The sequence below is a fragment of the Otolemur garnettii genome, unplaced genomic scaffold (genome assembly GCF_000181295.1).
Source record: "Otolemur garnettii isolate 467f Iridium unplaced genomic scaffold, OtoGar3 scaffold00146, whole genome shotgun sequence".
NCBI classification, from domain to species: Eukaryota; Metazoa; Chordata; class Mammalia; order Primates; family Galagidae; genus Otolemur; species Otolemur garnettii.
Window position 1 is genome coordinate 2,060,260 of NW_003852541.1, and position 15,512 is coordinate 2,075,771.

Consider the following 15,512-nt stretch of genomic DNA (forward strand, 5'->3'; position numbering starts at 1 on the left):
ACAGCTTGTGCAGACTGCTGGGACCTTGGGCCTGCTGGTGGCAGCTCAGTCCCCCTGGAGGGGACCTTGTGTCAGGCTTTCCCTGAAGTTCTACCCTCTCACACCACTCAAATTGTCTAGAGAAGAGTTGCTGGGCAGGTGTGTGAGTTAGTGATGACCCAGCCGAGTGCCTAGTTCATGCCAGGGACTAAATGCGTGGTCCCTGGGGGAGAAGGCAGGGTAGGATGAGAAGATGGTCAGGGAGCCGTGGGGAAGGCCATGAAGGGTGGGTTGTGGCAGCTGTGGGGGACGGGGTGGGGGTGACATGGATGCAGGCTCCCTCTCCACACGTCACCCTTCACCTGGCCAGTGGGAGGGAGGTCATTTAGTAGATCCTATGTCCTTTGGATAGAACCCGAGCAGTCCTTGGTGACATCCATCCTTCCTCTGGATCCGTTTCATTTTCTCCAGTTTCCTGGTTTTTAGTGTAAAAGTTGTAGAACCAAAATGGAGTCACTTGCATTAGAAAACAAAAGATAAACCCTTGACAGAGGCATGGAAGGCCAGGAAGAGAGAGTCTCCTCCTCTCTTGATGACAAAACTATTGCAAAGACTGCATAAACCACGCAATTTTGTACAAAGGTCATCACAACCTTATTGAAAAGGGCTTTGGTGAGGACATCTGTCCAGCAGCTGCCTGTCCAGCCATGGAGTAGCACCACCCTTGTTACCAATCTTTGTAGTCAAGGATAATCGTCCTAAAAGAAGCATGCAACCCTCATCTGCCTTCCCTCATCTCTGTTTTCCTTCATCTCGCACACAGCTCACTGTGGCACATATATTCCTGCTGCGATGCCCTTTCCTGAATAAATATCTTCTTGTTTTAGAGAGGCTCTCTCTGTGTGCTACTTAGGTTGGCGCTAGTGTATGGAATGGCACTTGGAAGACACAGCCTGCGCACCAGGGCCCCTCTCTGTTCCCGGGGTGCTTGCTGCTTCTAAACCCTATCCATGGACAAGGCTAGAAAAAGGTTTCTTTCTAAAGGAAAAATACAGACAGTTCATATTGATACTCCAGTTCCAAGTCGGAATTGCCCCTTTCTCCTATGCGGAGAGTGCTTCTCCTCAGCAGGGGGCCATGGTGGGGTTGGAGTTCATGTGACTGCCTGTTTGCTGCTTGCCCGGCACATGCATGAGCCTCAGAACAGCACAGTCCCACTCACAGCATGCTTACTGAAAGCACCCCCAGCTCTTATTTTCTGAAGGTCCTTTTGTTTTGGAATATAATCCACCAGGATATAAGGTCAAAGTATTCATGTTTTCTAATCCTGGCAGCTGAGAAGACCCCAGTACAGAGGGCAGGGAAGAGCCCCACACCCCTGCAGAAGCAGGCCTGGCCTGGGAGGATACACAGACTGGATCCGAGGGGATGGGCATCACTTTGCACACAACGAAAAGACAGACACATTCAAGGGCAATGTGAAAAATCTGTGGAACTTAAATTTCTGATTTGTAAAGCAAAACGAGCCATTTTATGAGCCAAATTACAGGAGAGATTCGTGTCTCTGAGTTCTGAATTAGAGGTGGGGAAGACAAGTGGAAGAATAACTTGAGATCTGGGCAAAAGCCCTCTCTGAGGGAGAGTCTGAGGGGAAAGAGATTTTGAGAACATGTCAAAAGACCCATGGGCAAATGGCAGGGAAAGAAAGAAGGACAAGTAATAGAAATTTCTTTTTTAGCCAATTGAGTGTCCTTGCCTGCAGATGGGAAGGAATCACAAACTCCAGATAGGATTGTGCAGCCGTGACACAGCCGTGACACAGCCAAGACATCCAGCTGTGCGTGGATTGATAAAATTCCTGAACTCAGAGGCAAACCAAACATTTTATAAGCTTCCATAAGAAGAAAGGGGTAAAGAACACCAGATTGGCATTGGACTTCTTATTTGTAACTGAGCTAAAAAATGATGAATTGATGTCCACAAAGTAACCAGAGGAGAGGTCACTGGTCTGGACGGTGTCCTGTATCTGAGATGAATAATAATCATAAATGATATGATGGTAGCTGATGCCCACAGATGGTTTTGCCTACCGAGGCATGGTGTAAAGTGTTGTCAGAGCTTGTTTTATTTGTTGCCTCTAATTAATGGGAAAGATATTACAATTAATCCCATCTCATGAGCACAGAGAGGTTAAGTAATTTGTCCATGGTCTCACAGGTAGGTTTGGAAACTGGAAAACATGGCTTTGGGATCCGTCTGTGTTCTAGCCATTCTCTCATCGTCTCTTCAGATAGAATTTACAACTCACAGAGATTTCCAGATTTGCAAAGATGAAGGAATACACTACCCAGACAATCATCTGAGCAAACGACCACAGGCTTAGTTAGAGCCCCAGCATAGAGGTAGATGGAAGCAGGGACTGTCCCGCTGTGCTCACTGTGAGAGTGAAGGGAATGTGAGCGGGATGGGGAAGTGTGAATTAAACGCGAAGTCAGGAGCTGTGAAGAAGGAAGACATCCCAGGCTGACCTCAGAGCCTTGGCTGTGCAAGCAGGGGAAGGTCCTCTCCCGTGAGGTCAGGCGCCGTAGGGAGAAGTGGGTAACGGGGAACGTGCAGACCCCGGGAGCAGGGCCGCTGGCTGCTGGTCCAGGGCCAGGAGCTTGGACTTCCTCAGTTAACACAGAACTGGAGTTTGATCTTGAGGCTGAGGAAGGAGAGGCGCCCCCTAGTGGCATGCACAAGCCCAGGCTCCCCGGAGACGCGGACAAGGACCAGGCGTTTGGCGGATAGCACAGGATAGCAGCAGCAGCCCGCCGGACAGAAGTGTGCACAGCAGGACCAAGGAAGTGCCAAGCACAGGAGAGCACAGAACAGGGCTCAGTGCAGACTGCCAGGGACGCCAAGGGCCTGAGCCCCGGCTCGCAGACCCCAGACTGGGCTGAAAGAGAAAGTATTCGAAAGAACATGTTTAAAGGCAAGTGCTGAACAATGCTCGGAATAAAGGGCTGTCAAAGAGCCCAGCAATGCAAGAGGGAGGCGAGGGTTGCACTGTTAGTCCAGAGGTGAGATCGAAGATCAAGCTTTATATGGGGAAGAGAGACATTTCGAACAATTAAAAGAACAATTTATGAATAAGACAAAATAATCGGCATTATGCACTAATCAACTTAGCAGCTAACTCCATAAAGCCAAGTTATTTAAAAATACCAGGAAAGCTTCAAAAAAGCAGTATTGTAGTAGGGATTTTAAGGAACTATTTCAGATTCAGATCAATTTAGTAGATGATAAATCAAACTATCCAGTTTTAGAGAAATTGAACCACATAATCAGCAAACTAGATTTAATAGATGTATAAATCATTTCTTACTTCAAATAGAGATTATACCTTTTTCCCCAGACACTCTCGGAGCATTTGTAAAAATTGATAATGTACTCAGTGACAAAGAAAGCCTTCAGAAAATTCAAAAGGTAGATATTTTCTCTAGTTGTATTCTAGAAAAATTAGAAATACATTAAATAAATAAAATTTCACTTTCCTCCCCCCCAACCCTTTACAGCATGGAAGGTAAGAAACATACTCTTTTTTTTTTTTTTTTTTTTTTGAGACGGGGCCTCAAGCTATCCCCCTGGGTAGAGTTCCATGGCATCATGCTCACAGCAACCTCCAACTCCTGGGCTCAAGCGAGTCTCCTGCCTCAGCCTCCCAAGTAGCTGGGACTACAGGCGCCCGCCACAACGCCTGGCCATTTTTTTGGTTGCAGCCATCATTTTTGTTTGGCGGGCCCGGGCTGGGGATTTGAACCCGCCACCTTAGGTGTATGTGGCTGGCGCCTTAGCCTCTTGAGCCACAGGCGCCGAGCCGAAACATACTCTTTAGCTTGTACTCTTTGTCTTGGAGAATAGTTTAGCTCATAACCAGGCATCATGGCAGGCGCCCGGAGTCCCAGCTACTTGGGAGGCTGAGGCAAGAGGATTGCTTGAGACCAGGAGTTTGAGGTTGCTGTTAGTTATGATGCCACAGCACTCTCTACCAGGCAAGAAAGTGAGATTCTGTCTTGAAAAAGAAAGGAAGGAAGGAAGGGAGGGAGGGAGGGAGGGAGGACGGAAAGAAGAAAGGAAGAAAGAAAGGAAGAAAGACTAGGTTTAGCTCATGACTGAGAACCAACAGAAGAGCTGATTCCATGATGGACATTTACTTCTCATATAAACGTCTGGGGCTCCATGGTGGGCAAACAGCAGGTTGCTCAGAGGACCCAGGCTCCACGATCCAGGGGGCTCATCCATGTGGTCCCAGCAGTTCCCCGTCACACCTGTATCCCAGTGGGAGGGCAGGGCCCAGGTTGTCCCATTATTTGTGCTCACACCCTACTGACCAGACATGTCACAAGGCCACACCTAGTTCCAGGAATGCTGGGAGGTGCAGTTTTATTTATTTATTTTTGAGACAGAGCCTCAAGCTATCCCCCTGGGTAGAGTGCTATGGCATCACAGCTCATAGCAACCTCCAACTCTGGGGCTCAAGCGAGTCTCCTGCCTCAGCCTCCCAAGTAGCTGAGACCACAGGCACCCACCACAATGCCCGGCCATTTTGTGGTTGCAGCCATCATTGTTGTTTTGGTGGGTCCGGGTTGGATTCGAACCCGCCACCTTAGGTGTATGTGGCTGGTGCCTTAGCCACTTGAGCCACAGGCGCCAAGCCAGGAGGTGCAATTTTAACCCTGGATGAAGTGTCCAGTAAAAATGGGGACTGTGCTATTACGGGAAAAGAGGAGAATGAACTTGGGAAGACAAGTAGACTCTGGACTACATCCTTGGAGTAGAAAGGAAATGAAAACTGAAATTAGAAACTAACCTGAGGGCCGTGAAAAGGAGAGTCCTCAACGAGATACAATGAAAGCCTTACAAACATTCATCAATGAAAAAGGAAGACAGAAATAAAGGGATTAATTAATCACCTCAAAAATATGTTAGAAAAAGAGATGAAAATGACACAGATAAAAGATAATAAAATAAACAGCAAACAACCCAGAATCGTAGAAAGTAAATCCCAGAGGTGTATTTTTAAAGAAACCAACAAAGTAGATATGTCTCTCATAACACTGATTAAGAAATAAAGAGAGAAAGGGATACAATGAAGAATGAAGGAAAGATGCAACTAAAAAGTTAAAAACTGAAAATGTTTTTAAAGAAAACATCTTATAATTCTTTACATAACTCTTCAATAAAATTGAGGGCCAAGAAAAAAGTGATGCTTCTTTGAAATATATAAATTACATATATAAAATATATTAAAACATAAACATAAGTGGCACAATTAACTCCAGAAGAAGCAGGTGACTTGAGCAAACCTCAGACCAGGGGAGGGACAGAAGCAGTGGTTTGGGCTGGGGGAGGAAGCGGGTTTCTGTAACTGGGAGGGCGTTTCTTTTGGGACAGATGCAAATGTTCTGGAATTAGATAGTGGTGATGATTGTACAACTCTGTGAATATATTAAAACTCAGTGGATTGTATACTTTAAAATGGAGAATTTTATGTTATGTGAATTTTATCTCAATTAAAAAAAATAAGAGACAGAAGGTCATACAGAAGGGACTGGGAAGGAGCTTCCAGAGATGAGGAGGTGAACCGGGTGATCTTAGGGCTGAAAGGAAAGACAGAGATACAGGAGTGGGTTTGGGGCACTCTCAGGGCTTCCTGGCCTGGTCTGTCGTGGGGCTCTCCTGGTACCTGGACGCCAAGTGACCTTCTACTGTCTGTGGTCCCCATTGACTTGTGAGCTCAGAGTGGGGGGGGAGGGGGCAGGAGGGAAGGGGGAGGGGTGTCCATGCAGGTCCTTCCACATCCCCAGCTATTAGCAGAGCCGGGCCAACCACTGATGCTCACTGGGCAATGAGGGACTGGTGGGAGACGAGAGAAAAGATAAATGGATAACAGAACTGGACCTTTAATTTTGGTGGTGTGACCAGCACAGAGTCAAGGACAGGTCCAGGGAGTTGTGGAGGGTGGGTAGAGAGCTGGAGGGAACCAGGCAGGTGCTGACTTCCAGGGGAATGTGGAGTGGTCAGGGAGGGTTCGTATTCTCCAGACTGGGGACACTTGAGCACCATTCTCAGTCAAGTATTTCCTGAGCCTTCTCTCAGAGTTGGGGAGAGGAGGGAGTGAAGGTTTAGGGTGAAGGGGTCTTGACCCTGCAGACACTGGGGGTGGGGAAGCCTTCAGCACAGGAACAGCAGGCAGGAGGGGGAACAGCAGGCAGGAGGGGGAACTGCAGGGTCTGTGAGGAGAGGGTTCTCTGAGAGTTTGGGGAGAGGCTGGGATTCTCCTGGGAATGGGACAGAACTGAGGGGGAGCTGAGCCCAGTCAGTGCTGTGTGGGCCCTCTTTAGGTCTCTAAAGCAACCCCAAAGCTCATCTGGAGGCACCTCCACCCGGTGTTCCTGGCTGCTGGTCTCCCAGACTGTGCTTGCTGCCTTCAGGGATAAGGTCATGATCCCCGTGCCAGGAGCCACGCTGCCTGACTGTCTCTCCCCGTGAGAAAGCACTTTCTCAAATGGGAGCCATTTCTTCTGTAGGCCATCCATGGGGGCTGCCTTCCGAGGCTTTGGGGGCTACATCCTCTCTCTCTTTTCCCTGTGGCAACTTTTTGAACATTCCGGGCAGATCCTTACAACTTTCTCTTCTGCCGAGTGTCCAGTTCCCCTCTCCCTGGGTGGACAGTACATAGGGACAGGAGAGGGGCAATGTGGGACCAGTCCCTGTCTACCAGGCATGAGCCACAGAGCACTCACAAATGATTTTATGAGAGTCATTTTTTTCCCTTCCATTTTCATGTACAAATCTAATCTTTTGAGAACCCATTCCCTTCTAACTCACATATTACGGGCTTTCATCAATAATAACGTACAATCAATTACTCAAATGTAATTGATTAGTGGAGAGAACCTTATTTTCCCCTCTTAGTTTGTGTCTGATTGGACATAAAGCACAGCAATTGCCCTGTGATGGTGGCCGTGCCCTTTGGCTGTGGACTATCTTTACCTCTTAGCTGAGATTAAATTTATATACAATTTACTAATGTTGGCTTAAGAAAAATACAAAAGGGCACTTTATATCCCAACCCTGCAGATGACACCATCCCAGGGTGCGATAAGCAGACTTTGAGGTGAATTAGTGGCCAAAATTGCCTTTGAGTTGGCCCTGAGCTTCGTTCATCTTTATTTGGTCGTACAGACAATTTTTTGTCATCAGAAAGTTGTGTTCCATAAATCCAATATCGCCCAATTCAATAAAGAGAATCAGAGCCTGTTTTGACCAGTCTGTGTCTCTCTTAGCTGAAATGGTAATGTTTCACCAAGATGGCAGCAGGGCCTGGGAGACCCCAACAGAGCAGAGCTGGGAGTGGCAGGCCCAGGCTGCCCGTGGCCATTCATACACAGGGGAGAACCACCTTACCAGCCCCTGGGCTCCTGCTTCTCCCTGCAGTTGACCTGTGCCAATCTCCAGAGAAGGCTTGTAGGCTTGAAGGGTCGGCTCTGGAGGCTGGTGCTTATCTTGGCTTCTCTTGCTTTCTAGGAGAAGGGTGGATGTGAGGCCACAGGTGCTGGGAGCTCAGGGGTTGTCTGTGGCTGGCCATGTTCCCTGCCTGGCTGAGACTCCTGAAGAAAACTGAATAGAAACAGGGTAGCCTCTGAAAGGCCTCCAAGCAACCTTTGTACCATAGTCAGAATTAATTTCTCCTTCCTCACTGACCCCGCAGAATGTAGCTGATACCTCTCCTTAGGTCATAATGAGAGAGAAGTGGAGAGGAGAGGAGAGGGGAAAGGAGAGGAACAAGGGAGACATGCACCTGTTGCCTCTCAGGGTGTCAGGCTGATTGTTCCGAGGGGCTTGTGAGGCAGGTGGTGCCATTTCTCTATCACGTCTCTTCTCGGTTCTCATCATGGTCAAGGGCCAGGACCTAATGGCTTCAATGAGAAGAGAATTCCTCACTAACTACACCCCTTTCTCACTTCCTGCTCAGCAGTGGCTGGGATGATACCTTATTATAAGCTGACACGGTTGCCTGTCACTGTTTCATGGCTGCTGGAAGAAGACAAGAGACTCCCGGGTCAGAGACAGAGCATTTCACTACTCCCAGCACAGCAGGCACCAGAGAGTCATGTTGTCCCAGTCCTGTGAGAATGACTCAGAGGCGGTCACCAGTTTGCATTGCGGCATAAGGACACTGAGCTGGGATTCTACTGCTTGTAGAGTGATACTACTCTCTTTCCTGGGAGATGTCACCTCATCCTTCAAGGCTGCTGCCCTGAGAGAGGGACTGGTTATAGAGCAGGCTGGCCTTCCTGGTGTGCCCAGCATGAACGTGCAGGACTGTGCGGGGCCCACTGTCAGTTCCCTCTTCTGAGCCCACTGGCTCCTCACCCTCTGTGATCTGGCTTTCCATCCATGCTGTGGCTTCTCACTAAGTCATCAAGCCCCTTGGGCCTCATTCTGCTTGATCCTGCATGTTGACACCCCCCACTCTATCCTCCTTGAGTTGGCCAAGGAGGGAACCGTTGGCCAAGGAGGGAACCGTTGGTCTCCCCTGCTGGTTCTGGCTCCCAGCCCCTCAGCGCTCTCTTCCCTTCTCTTGCCTTTTTTTCCTCTGTTCCAGTCTTGTGTGCTGGGGACCGGGGACCCCTTCCTGGCCTGCTGCACTCGTCTTTCCTTGGAGGAACATCTACTTCCAGGGATGCAGCTGCCACATCAACGGCTCCTGTGACTTCAGCTGTGGAGGCTTCTTTGTACTCAAGTCTCTGCCAAGTGGACGCACAGCCTCCTGGGCCCAGGCAAATCACTTTCCCATGGACCACCCACTCCTGGCACAGGTTTTGTTTCCTAGTCTGTTACCCCACTAGGCCAGGAGCTTCTGATCCCCTTTCTGGAATGAAGAGGTAAATACCGCACTCCTGTGCTTGTGCACACATGCGTGACACAGACCCCAAGCCCCTGAGGATGACGACTTCTGCTGTCACCTGTGTCCTCAGCACTTAGTGAAGGGCACTTTGTAGGGCAAATAATCTTCAAATTATTGACTCAATTCTTGAGCATTTGTAATGATTCCTTGTCAGGAGAAGCAAATAGGTTGCAGACAAGACGCGCTTAGCAGGGCGCTGGTCCTCAGTGGACACCCCCAGTAAAGAGCAGACCTTGTTTTTTAAAATGCCACCGGGCATTGAGAGGTGTGGGTTCCAGTGCCACAAGCCAAGCTGCATCTTAGCAAGGAGGAGCCCAACAGGACTCGCCCTCTGAGAAGCCAGGCTCACAGCACTCCCTGGAGACAGGACAGTAAGCCCCTTTCTTCTTCAGGGTCTGTTTCTGGACTGTGACCTCAAAAGGCCCGGGGTGAGCCCCGTATAGAGAAAGGTGGGGGTTCTGACCCTGTTTGTGGAGCTGAGTGGATGACAGATGCATGCTTCATGCAGTAAAGGTGGGGCTTCCCCAACCTGGGATGCCATGGATGCCCCCACAGCCACTTGCCCTTTTGGTGCTATGGACTGAATCTGCCGCTTGCATGTGGGCTGAAGCTGTCTCCTCAGTGTGATGGTGTCTGGAGATGGGGCCTTTGGGAGGTGATGAGGGTTGGCTGAGGGTAGGCCTCATGATAGGGTCTATGCCCTCATGATAGGGTGTGCACCCTCATGAGGAAAGACACAGGAACTCTCTGTCCACCTGCACATGCCAGGAGAGGCCCCTTGAAGACTCCAGAAGAAGGCAGATGTCTGCAATCTGGGGAGAAGGGCCTGACCAGGCAGCCAAGGGCTGCCAGAGCCTTGAGAGTGGACGTCCAGCCTTCAGAGCTCTGAATGTCTGTTGCCAAAGCCCCCCAGTCTGTGATACTTCGTGATAACAGCTCCAAGCTGACGAAGACACTTGGAATCCCGAGGTTGCCAGAGAAAGCATCCCCTGGGGGAGTGGCCTTGCATCAGCTGGCCATGCTGATGGGCACTTAGTGCTTAGAGTCTTCTGTACTGAACTAGCCTTGCAAGGTGTGGGCAGAGCTGTGTGCATTCTACGTCCATTTATAGGTGCCACCTGGAGAACCTAAAATTGGGACCATGGTAAATCCCCGCCTGACCGAGTACTGACCCTGGGGTAGTGGCGGCAGCCTGCACCCTGGCTCTGCAGGGGAGGCCTCCATCCGGCTGAAGGCGTGCAGAGGGGCCACCTGACCCCTGGCCTTGTCCCTGCACAACTCCATGGAGCAGGAGCCAGCTTGGGAACAGGAGTGTTTTGGCCTTTAGAAGCCCTCAAGCTTGGGGCCTCTTTGGAATTTGGGGTCCTAGGGACTCTTGGAAGGACTGTGGTGGCAGCAGAGGTGGGGGAGGGGCTGTGACGCTCCCACCTGGCCTAGACTCTCTCACTCAGAATCCTGAAGTTTGGGATGCTAAAAAATAGAAAATTAAGTGCCACAGAATTCCAAAGGGTCTTTCCAAGTCACAGGGTCTGTATTAGATGCCCGCTGATATTGCGACACTGAACTGGTTGGCTTAAACAGGGGTCCTCAAACTTTTTAAACAGGGGGCCAGTTCACTGTCCCTCAGACTGTTGGAGGGCTGGACTGAAGACCCCAGGATGAGTTGGCTGCTAAGCAGGACAGGCAGCAATGGCAAAAACAGCTGGCGGGCCAGATAAATGTCCTAGGTGGGCTGCATGTGGCCCACAGGCCGTAGTTTGAGGACGCCTGGCTTAACACAACAGCAATGTGAGGCTGGGTGCCGTGGCTCATGCATGTAATCCTAGCACTTGGGAGGCCAAGGCAGGTGGATTGCCTGAGCAATCAAGACCAGTCTGAGCAAGAGCAAGATCCCCATCTCTAAAAAATAGCCGGACATTGTGGCAGGTGTCTATAATCCCAGCTACTTGGGAGGCTGAGGCAAGAGGATTGCTTGAACTCAAGAGTTTGAGGTTGCTGTGAGCTAGGACGCCAGAGCACTCTACCAAGGGTGACCAAGTGAGACTGTCTCAAAAACAATAAAAAAAACCCCTCCCCCCACAAAGCCAACAGCAATGTGCTCTCATGGTCCAGAAGGCCAGAATCAAGAAGTAGGCAAGGCCAGGCTCCCTCCTAAAGGCCTAGGGAGGGAACCTCCCTGTCTCATCCATCTTCTGGGGGACTGACCAGAACTTCTATCCCATAGCTCTCTTAAATTATGTCCTGCATAAGATATATCGAAGTCCCAGCCCAAGTACAAATGAATGTGAGCTTATTTGGAAATAGATTTTACAGATGAGGTTGTCTGGATTCAGGCTGGGCCCTAGTCCAGTGAGACTGGTGTTCTGATAAGACAGCGTTTTTCAACCTTTTTTTTTTTAAATCTCACAGCACACTTGAACCTATAGTTAAACTTTCACAGCACGTTTAAATTATGTTGACCAAAGAGGGAGATAAAAAGAGTAAGGCCAGGTACAGTGGCTCACACCAGTGATCCTAGCACTCTGGGAGACCGAGTTGGGTGGATAGCTTGAGCTCACGAGTTCAAGACCAGCCTGAGCAAAAGCGAGACCCCATCTCTACTAAAAATAGAAAAACTGAGGCAAGAGGATTGCTCGAGCCCCAGTTGGAGGTTGCTGTGAGCTATGATGCCATGGCACTCTACCCAGGGGGAAAGCTTGAGATTCTATCAAAAAAAAAAAAAAAAGAGTAAAACAAGGACTAACTTGCTGTGCTTTGAACTTCTTTTGAAAATAATTTAATTAAAGATCTTTTAAAATTTTCACAGCATATTGGTTGAAAAATCACTGTACTAAGAGGCACTAGACACAAGGTGGGAACATGACGGTGGGGGTGGGGACTGGAGGGATGAGCCCACAACCCAACCAATGCCAAGCACTGGGGACAACCGCCAGAATCTGGAAGGCACGTGGAGGGGTTCCCTTTCAGCCACCAGGGGGCACAGCCCTGCTGACACCTGATTTCCAACTCTGGCCTCCAGAACTGCAAGAAAATAAATTTCCATTATTTAGGGCAATTTGTGGGATTTTGTTACGGCAATGGTGGGAAACTAATACAGACCCTATCACACAATGGAGAGGCCCCTGCATAACTTTTGCTTAGGGGGATGGTTTGAAGAAAGATGAATTTGGGAGTTATTCCTCAGGAGATAAAGAGCATTATGTTTCTCCCCTGGGGTGGTCATTTTCTGAGAGAAGTGGAGGAAAAAAAATCCCTTCCGACGCTCTAAGCCCAGGCCCCGGAGTGCCTGAGGCTCAATGGGGCGGGCATAATTTGTTTGCTTTGCAATTCTCTCCCCTCAGTGGAGACAAATTGATTTATACGTGGAAATGGGCTGTGGCTGGGAGGCGGCTGTCTTGTTAGAGGATGGGATTGGCCGGGTTTAAGTAAGGGCCGGTTCTGGCAGGCTGATGGGGCCCACCTACCAGCATCTGCCCAGGTAAACCCTCCTGCATCCCCAGACACCTAGGCTTGGAGCTGTGCTCTGCAAAGCCTCTCACTGTGTGTCTGCGGAGGTGCTCACAGGGCACGTGTTTGTGGAATATCTGTGTGAGGGACCTGGTGATACTCTGGAAACAAGGAGGGCACAAGGAAATCAGACACCAAGGGACAGCAGCTGCCAGAGAGGAAGGGCAAGTCATTGTTTGGCAAATATCATCAAGAAATAATTAAAACAACCCAACAACTTCACGGTTCGCAAGAGGGGACAGCAAGCAGCGGTGTTGAGGAGGAACATAGCTGGCATTTGGGTCTCAGCCAGTGTCACCTGAGCGGCGCTTGCCACCCTGAGCGGCAAGTCTGGTTACTCCCAGCAAGCTGGGGCTGCAGGATGCACTGAGCTGCTGCCAGAGGCACAGCAGAGGAGTTGGGTGTGGAAGCATCTTCTCGGGAGTCACACAGTGGGGCCTGGCCCTGGAGAGGAGAGGTGTATAGCGGAGGGTGCTGGCACTTGTGTCATCACAGGGCAAGGCTCATCCGGTTTCTCTATATTTTTAGTATTTTTCAAATTCTCCATGGTGAACATTTATTATAGTTCAAACTAGGAAGAAGACGACTAGTCAGTTTAGAGTTAGATGATATCAGCTGGTTTCTGAGTTGGGGGCCTGAGCTGGAGACATTTTGGGGAGAGGTCTTGAGGGAGTTGTCTTTCCTCCACTGGCTCAGGAGTCCCATTCAGAAAAACCAGTTTTTAGCAAACCACAAACTGAGATGGTGCTCAGTCCCTGAAGAGCTGGAGAGACAAACCTGGCTTCCCGAACAGTAGGGAGGCCTCAGGCTGGGGCCACACTGGCTCAAATCCCAACTCTACACTTCCTTTTTGGGCAATCCAGAGAAGGAGCTTGATGTCTCTGGACCTCAGTTTCCCCATCTATCAGATGGGCTTTATACCTAATTAAACAGGAATATTATCACCAGACCCAGACAGGCTCTGCCGCAGCAAAAGACGCCGACAGGACACCCTGTGGGGCTGAGGAGGACGAGGGCGGAACGCTTCAGGAGCCCTTAACTGAATTTATTTAGTCCAAGTTTATAATGGAGATCTGGCTGCCCAGTGAGAATTTATTCTTTTCCCAAAAGGTCCTACACAGCTTCGAGAGATACTACAACAGAGTGGGATACAACTAATAAGTGAGAGAATTTAGGCAAAGGGAAAACAAGGGGAGGTCAGAGGAAAAGATGGCACAGACACCAGCCAGAGCACTGGACAAGCACCTGAGGTGTGCTGGACACTTGGGCCTGGACTTCAAACCAAAGATGGAAATAGGACGGTTGTGTGAGTCACAATGTCTGCCAGCTCTAAAGCATCATATATGCTGAGGAAAGAGGGGGTGTTCTCATTCTGAGGCCCGAGAGAAATAGGTAAGTGAACGTGGGTGGTTAATTGCTGCATTTGATGATGTATACTGAGGATGTCCTGTGTGCCCCATGTCAGGGGTGCAGGGATGAATTGTCAGGCACATTTTGTTGGGAGCTCGGTCTTAAACCTAATGATAGGCTGACGTGGTAGAAATCACCAGGCTTGCCTCCAGGTGAGAGATGTGAGCAGACTCCCTGATGGCAGGTACTTACAACCAAGCTCCCAGCCCAAGACCAGGCCGGAGGTACCAGGAAGGATGGTACTGCTGGCTAAGGCCCTCCTGGCTCGCCCATGAGGCTACCCCGAGTGAGTGTGGATGGCAGAGAGGTTTGAACAGGAAGAGCAGTGGCTCCCGTTGCCCAGAGTCAGGGGTCAGGCAGTCCCGGGGCCAAGCCTGTGTTGCCAGAATTAATACGTAAAATAAACAGACCCCTGGAGGCCCTGATGGAGTTCTCCAAGCCCAGGTCAGAGGTCTGCTCTTTAGGTGTGAGAAAAGGTTTAGGGAGGACCAGGGTCAAATATTTGCAACCCAGACAGGCTGACAATGGGCTGGCCACTGGCCTCTCCCAGGCCAGCGGGGCTCCCTGGCTGTGTCTGGGGGAAGGGGAGCCATCAGATGGACTCATTACTTGGAAAGGCCAAGAAAGTTGTCTGCAGCTGCTCTCGGCTGCCCGAGCACATCAGTGTCAGCCCCTTGCTGAGGGCCTGCAGGGCCCCGCTGGCTCTTGCCTGCCCTGTCAGCTCCAGTCCCCCACCTGCCACAGTTCCAGGGAAGGGCAGGGCTGTGGGGCTTATGGGCTGGAGTCCACAGTGCCTTGTCTGGACAGGTGGCCTGCAGAGCCGTGACAGGAAGCTTATCACTCCATAGGGCACTTTGGAGAATGCTGACCATTGGCGACAGCGTTGGGGTCTTATTGCCTCTCACCCTTTCCTGAGTGTGGTCAGAGTCTCAGGACCCTGCTGTGACCGGAAACAGGGCTGGCGTGGGTGAGTCTATCCCTGTTTTATGGTTGAGGGCCTTGGTCAAGCCACTTAGCCTTGGGGTCCGGTTCCTCATCAGCTGGGGGCAAGGCAGTCAGGCCCATCAGCCGTGCTTCCCTGGGAGGTGGCAGGAGGGCGCTGGCTCCAGTTGGAATTCCAAGGCCTTTCCTCCTAACTCGCAGTTTCTCATCTTTATATCTTAGACTTATTTATAATAATGGCTGCTGATAATAGTCACTGTTATTGCTCAAATTATTCTTTGAGCATTACAGACTCTCATCATGGAGAGAGGGATATAGAAGCTGCCTTCCAAGTCCGTGCGGCCACTGAAAAATTGAGACCGATTTAGAATAGAAATGAGCAAAACAAGGAGAGCGCTTGAGATCATACATTCATGCCAACATTTTTACAAAGGAATGTCCAACCAGGTCTCATGGGGGCAAAGCCCTGAGCACTAGAGGATGTGGGTGACCTGGTCATCCCCTGGGTACATGAGATGGGCCTTCCCAGAGGTGGGGCTTCTTCCCTTCCTCTGGACACCTGCCTGTCCCTCCATTCCTATGCTCCTCAGCACTCACTGTGGCTCTGGGCACCATGCTGGTAGGACACAGTGACAGCTAAATTGGGGGGAGATCATCAGGCAGGAGGGGTGACAAGTGCTGTGACAGATGCCAGGGTGAAATGCGGTCACTGGGCGAA